The following is a 7,222-nucleotide window of genomic DNA, read 5'->3' as shown; positions in this document are numbered from 1 at the left end:
AAACAGTTACGGAAGACAAGTTTCTTTGGAAAACTTACAAAAAATCAAACAAAGTCTTCTATTGGAAAAAATCACCGACATACCGCCGAAAATTCCACCGACATCTTTTCAAGTTACAGTACAAGCTTGGGCATTTGCGCAGGAATTTTGCGTTAGGAGGGATTACTGTTCATGAAAAGAAGAAATCCGCAATAATTTATTGCGTCACATTAACGGAACAATAGATAAGAAATTTCTCGCAATAAGCCACGTTACGTTTTAGCATAAAATGGCAAAACTGTCTGGAAAATCCGGATAAAGCGATAGAGAAAGCGCAACTTTTGTCCGGAATAGGCGAAGATCCGGATTAAATAATCCGAAGCTGTTTCTTAAGAAAAAGATTACAAATCATTTGTACTTCCAGTTTCATCCGGATTAGGCGAAGATCCGGATTAACCGAATCCGGATTAACCGAGTTCTACTGTAAATTTTATCTGTTTATGTTTGTCACTCTCAATGCACAGAATGCTCAGTGCGGACAAAATTTCTTGATACATTGTCAAATGTCGATCTCAGTTTATTTTTGATGCTTTTGAGCCTTGAAAAAGATCTCTCTCCTGAGCAGTTAATAACAATTAAGCTTAGAAACAGTCTTAATATTGCTTCCACATTAGGAAAGGCAGTGTTAATTTTTCCTTGCACATAAATTTCATAAAGGTCTCCATGAGACAAGGAAATAGATTGGTCTTCTGTACCGGTAAGCCCTTGGTTTTGTGTTTGTCTCACGTACAAATGAAAATGTTGAAGTTCATTAGTAATAGTAGCCTAAGTTTCGGGCCAAAATCTTCCCGATACCCTTCTTTAAAAGTTTTAAACCTTGGTTGTCCATTTTCAGTTTTAGCCAAAACTCTGGTGTGGTGGCTAAGGTTATCACTATCATTATGATGGAGAACATTGCACGCTTGAGGCAAAGCTCCCTATTCTTCTTGCAAATCATCTTACTGTAAATCTTCTTCGTTAACAACAGAAGGAAATTTGATGCTTCCACTCTCAAAATTAAAAAAAAACACTAGATTCTCCAAGAAAACCACTAGATTATTTCAAAAACCACTAGGAGTGGCAGCCCTGATGTCAACTACAGATACTGATTTTTGCAGAGAAGACTATGGTACTTTAACATAGAAGCTTCCAGCACAATGCGTATAATAATTGCCTTTATTATGATGCAAACGACGTAACAATGACTCTTTACAAGGTGGTTGAAACCAGTTGTGTATACAATTTTCTACTCTGAAAAGCTTGATATACTCGTATATATACATTAGGTAGGGTTTAAACTTGTTAAAGTGTTTTTAAAGAATTACAAACTTTGAAACCGAATTTCGAGGCCCCTGAACGTTGAGGCCCTAGGCTTCAGCCTGCCTAGCCTATTGGTAAATCCGGCCCTGCTCACTGGCCTGGTCTGTAGCAAATGATGGTGTACATTTGCATAAATTGAAAGAAAACTTTAGAATAGTTGTTCAATTGGCATAACGTTGGCAACATTTCTAACCGATGTTTGCTCACACAAACATATTTTTAAACAAAACCGCATAAAAAAGGTTTGTAGGCTATTGATATTTTTTTAAATGGAAATAAGTGACAAAAGCATTGGCTACTCTTCTGACCAACGCTGGTCTTAAATATTCATAGTATACTTGTACGGTATCAGAAAATAATAACAGCATTGATAGCCTATTATTAAAATTTTAAATTGTAGCAAAATGATGGCATAGCCTACATTTGCATAATTTGAAAGAAAACACCGAAATTGTTATGAATTGGCACAACGTTGGCAATGCTTCTGACCGATGTTGGCCAATCACACAACTGTGTTTTGAAGCAATGCCACATGAAAAGAGGTTTGTGTTAGTATTTTTCAAGTTTAAAACAAATAAGCTTAAACCTGAAATAAAATCTTTGAGACCTTTTTGAACGCTTAATAAGAAGTATTGAAATTGTTGGCGTATTGTTGGCAATGTTGGACGAAATTGCCGACCTTGTGCCCTCACATCCAGCATATAGCCAACGTTGCAATTGTTTATTTTGTGGAAACGTGTAGGCTAATGGAAACTTTAAACTGTTTCGCTATCAAGCACGCTATCGCGTTCGCGTTTTGTTGCTCCTACCTTTTTCTAGACCTCTGTTCATTTTGGCATAAACAAACTGAAATGAAACTACTTTGTTGGCAAAGCATTGGCTACTTTTCTGACCAACGCTGGTCTTAAATATTCATAATATACCTGTACGGTATCAGAAAATAATAACAGCATTGATAGCCTATTATTAAAATTAAAAATTGTAGCAAAATGATGGCATACATTTGCATAATTTGAGAGAAAACACCGAAATTGTTATGAATTGGCACAACGTTGGCAATGCTTCTGACCGATGTTAACCAATCACACAACTGTGTTTAGAAGCAATACCACATGAAAAGAGGTTTGTGTTAGTATTTTTCAAGTTTAAAACAAATCAACCTGAAATAAAGTCTTTGAGACCTTTTTCAACGCTTAATAAGAAGTAATGAAATTGTTGGCGTATTGTTGGCAATGTTGGCAAAATGTTGGACGAAATTGCCGACCTTGTGCCAACATACCCAGCATATAGCCAATGCTGGCCCAGCAATCAATGTTTGCTGGGATATGAACACCAATACAGAAAAAAACAAAACAAAGAAATATCAACATTAAAGCAAATATGAATTAATTACCATTATGACCAAGAAGAAAACACTTGTACTTAGCGATAAAAACATTATATGTATTTTCTTTCAGCTCATTAGAAATGTCACTCCATAACTTCACACCAGTAAAACATCACATTTTTTCCCACTATTTGATTTGACAGGCGGTAAAAACAACGAACATTTTTTGTGATGGCGAGTGTTGTAACTATGGATATTATCTAAATTGGTGAAGTAAGCATCATACAATTTTGGCAACATATCATGCACAATTTTAAACATAAATTTTCCATATTCAAGTTTAATTAAGTCTTCAATCTTTAAAACATTAAAAGCACGATAGAGCTCAGCTGTATGGGTTGTTTTTGGTAAAAATAAGCATGAACGTATAAATTTATTTTGAAGTACTTGAATTGAAGAAATAAGTGTTTGGTTAGACCTCCCCCAGTTCAAAATGGAATATTGAACCTTAGATTGAAAAAGAGCAAAGTACACAATTTTTAATACAGTTAATGGAGCACAGTATCGAAGCCTGTATGCAATACCACAAACCTTTGCTAGCTTTTTACGTAAATTATTAACATGTTCCTTCCAATTTAGTTTTTCATCTAGTACGGTAGTACTCCTAAATATTTTATACAATTTCTTCTTTCCAGTTCATTTCCTTGAATGTGTAAACTAAAATTTTGTGTGATTTTTTGGTTATAGCAGATCAACATATAACAAGTTTTAGAATAATTTATAGATAACTTATTAGACTTCATTCAAACATCAATTTTGTCTATTTCACAACTGGCTCTACTTGAAGAGATGTCAAGCAGTGGTCATTCATTTGAAAGTTTGTGTCATCGGCAAAAAGAGTTGTTGTAAAGGAAGATGCATTTGGAAGATCATTTACATAAATCAAAAATAACAATGGTCCAAGGATTGAACCTTGTGGTACACCACTCTTGACGTCCAGAAAATTTGATCTTGTATAATACTACCTATTTTTATACATTGAAACCTGTTTGTTAAATACGAAGTTAATATGTTATGGATTTTTCCTCTAAAACCGTAGTGATAAAGCTTTTTCAAAAGTATGTTATGATCAACTGTGTCAAATGCCTTGCAAGAGAAAGCAATGCTTGCCAAAATTTAATTGTGACATGACAATGCAAGTGGGGTTTTGCAACAGTCCATTATTATTTACTGTACTTTGAGTTTAGCTTCATTGCAGTGCAATTGGTTTGAGCGGAGGTTAGAAAATACAGGTGTGCCTTTTGATTGCTTGCCGTTGTACTAGGTTAGCCTAGCCGTCGATCACGCTGCTGGGGAATTTCAAGTAGGCTAGCCCAGTTGCAAATATTGAGATCTTGTGAATGTAGTCTAGTAGTCGATTGGAGAGAGAGAGAGAGAGAGAGAGAGAGAAGTTAGTTATTTATAAAATAAATATCGATGGGCAAAAAAGATTGAGAACCTGTTATAAATTATGTTTATTTAAGGTAGGCCTACCGTACTTGAAATTACTGCATAAAAAGATGCCAAAAGCATGTAATGTTTATGGATGTCGTGGTAATTACCAGGGTGAGCCTTATACCAAAGTTGTAAAGTTTCCAACTAAAGAAGCAGAACGAAACCGATGGATTGATGCTATGCCAAATGAACGTTCCAGTTTGCTAAAGCTGAAGCAGATCTATGCTTGTACTAATCATTTTGATTGTAATTGGATAAAAGCAAAGGGGGGAAAAAGACCGAATGGACCACCTTTGATCTTTCCTGGAATGGTTCAATCATGCTTGAAGCAGGTCTCCTCAGTGCCGAGAAGTAGGCTACACAAGTTTCAGCTGAGGCTCGAGCAACAAAGGAACGATTTCGAGCAGAAACACTGGATAAAATAGCGAGCTTTTCATCATTTTGTAATGTCATCATGAAGCGATTCTCAAAAGATCATCATGTTATTCGCAATGATGATGATATTTACATACCCAAAACTGATGCGAAAGGACGCTCTGTCATCCAGTTCCTTCATTTCCAACAAGTGAATTCAGCATTTGGATTTTTACATCTCAAAAGTGTGGAGAAAAATGGCATAGAAATACCTAAAATTTACTTTTCGAAAACCGATTGTCTGCAAACGTACAGCCTGGTTAGTAAATGGTCACAACTTGACAAAATCCTTTCATACGTATCAGAGTACGAGTTAAGAGATATTGATTATCTGAACTCCTCTTTAGAGATGCTAAATAACATGAGATGTTTCGATTCCCCTCATTATCAGTTTCTTTACTTCCAGTTACAATTATTACTTTGTTCTCCGAAAGGACGTCGTTTTGATAGAAATATGTAGGCTACGTTTTTGCCGCAGAACTTCATAATATTTCACCGGCTGCATACGGTATATACAGCATGCTACGGAATTCTGGCTCAATTGTTTTGCCCAGAGTAGAACTGATTAAAAAACTACTCTTTGGTAGTCTTCAAGATGAAAATTTGAAGCAACTCTTCCAACAACTTCAACCACAACAGCGCCTTGTCAACGTATGGGAACATATGTAACGTTTGCATTGCGTATATTAATTGCATATTTCAAACATGTACCTGTGTTCCTGTTACTGACAAATAAAACATTTATTGATTGACTCAGGTGGCCGCGTAGTTGGTTATGCTCGAAACGTGTCTGGTGAAGAAGAAGTTCTTGCTACTCATGCACTGGTGATTGAAGTTGTATGCCATTTCAGAGGCCCTAAATATATTCTGCGTATTCATCCTGTCGCAAAACTGAATTCTGATAAACTTAAGGAAATGATCCTGGAAGCTTTGGTGGCAGTTGGTAACGCTGGAGGTACTACAATTTCCTGTGTATGTGACAATTGTAAAACAAATGTTTCTGTTTATACAAAATTAGGTAGACCTGGCAAAAGTTTTATCAAAGCAACCAACTCTGATGCTTTTGGCTATGTCCATTTATTTAAAAACAACTGGATAACTGAGCACAATAAAGAACTCTCTATCATGAAAGAGGAAAAAACGTATGTTGCACGCTGGCGTGATATTGAAGCACTCTAGCCTACAATGAAGATCGTAAAAACAGCATCCGTTTAACAAAGGTCACATACACAGCTGTGTACCCCAAGCTTTGCAGAGACAAAGTGTTCCTTTTGTTTGCCAGATTTTTCACGAAAAGACTGTGGCTGCTCTTTCCACGTTGAAGAATAGACTCGATATTAGTGATGACACTATCATTTTCGTGAAGCTCATCACTGACTGGTTCCACATGATGAATGTTAAGGATCGCTATTCAGCTATGAACATGCAGGATGAGTGTCGTCAGCCGTGGACAAAGGACTGCACTAGTTTCAAGAAGCTTTGCGAAATTTGTGACGTGGTGTCCTCTTGCGCCTGGACATGTGGTCATGGCCGAATAAAAAAACTCACAAAAACAACTGCAGATGCATTTGTTGTGTCAACAAGAACCAACATTCAGGCTGCACAGCTATTGCTGACGGAGTATAATTTCAGTTATATATGTTCTATCTGGTGTGTTTGCTGATGAAACCCTAGAAAACTTCTTTGGCCAAGCCAGACAACGTAGTGGCGCTAATTTCTACATTGATACTGCAGACATCAAGGCAGCTGCTGAAACCAAGAACCTTCATGCTCTTTTGAAATATGATTGTACCCCACAAGAGTCTGGTGATGTTGCATGTGATGCTAACATTCATCTTGACGGTGATTTTCTGGATATTGCTGACACTCAAGAACTCATTGCTTCCAATAGCTCTATCAAACACAAGATTGTTTTTCTGGCTGGATATTTAGAACACAAATTTCGATTTTATTTGTCTAGAGTGGAAAATGAAAATGTCAACGATGATGCAATTGATTCAGCATTCCTCCAGAACTTCAATCGGGTGGACTGACGATACCCAAACTTTCAACAGTTCATTTTGTTTATTCAGCACATCACATGTTTGAGAAGTGGAACTTTCACTGCTGTCGAACACACGCAAGCCAAATTTTAGCACATACCTACAAATAGCCCAATGGCTAGAATTAAAGCAGCTTGCATGACGATGTCCAATATTCTTTTGAAAGCATTTGTTCTGGACAAAAGCGACAAAGAAAGGCGACTTGGATGTTTGAGAAGGAGAGAAAAACTTACTACTTAAGTAGGCCAATAAATGCTGCCACACTGTTTTTTAAAGAAAATATGGCATTAAATTTCTCACAGAGTCTGACGAATAACTTTATCGAGTAGCCTTTAGGCTAATCATCTGCTTTGATATAGCCTAGGCCCTAGGCTGTCATTGATATACCACGCACCAATTTGGTGTTTTGAATCTTAGCGGCGGGGGGTCTGGGGGGCCTCCCCCAGAAAATTTTGAAAAATTACTTTCAGTTTGATGCATTCTGAGAGCATTTTCAACAAAATTGTGGGTATGAATATTTCTGTAAAATGGTGCTGTCCGGTGGCATAGCAAAAGGATAAGATCATGTTTTCTTCTGCATTTACATCATAGGTTAAAGCTTTTCTTG

At 36.7% G+C, this 7,222-nt stretch overlaps 1 pseudogene; it reads left to right on the top strand.

The window, feature by feature from the left end:
• Nucleotides 1-5,960: 5,960 nt before the first annotated feature.
• Nucleotides 5,961-6,855, top strand: LOC145764514 (uncharacterized; annotated as a pseudogene).
• Nucleotides 6,856-7,222: the final 367 nt, after the last annotated feature.

This window comes from Aplidium turbinatum, chromosome 2 (genome assembly GCF_918807975.1).
Source record: "Aplidium turbinatum chromosome 2, kaAplTurb1.1, whole genome shotgun sequence".
In the NCBI taxonomy this organism is placed as follows: domain Eukaryota; kingdom Metazoa; phylum Chordata; class Ascidiacea; order Aplousobranchia; family Polyclinidae; genus Aplidium; species Aplidium turbinatum.
The sequence above is the reverse complement of the archived record's forward strand: the minus strand, read 5'-3'. Positions and strand labels throughout refer to the sequence as shown.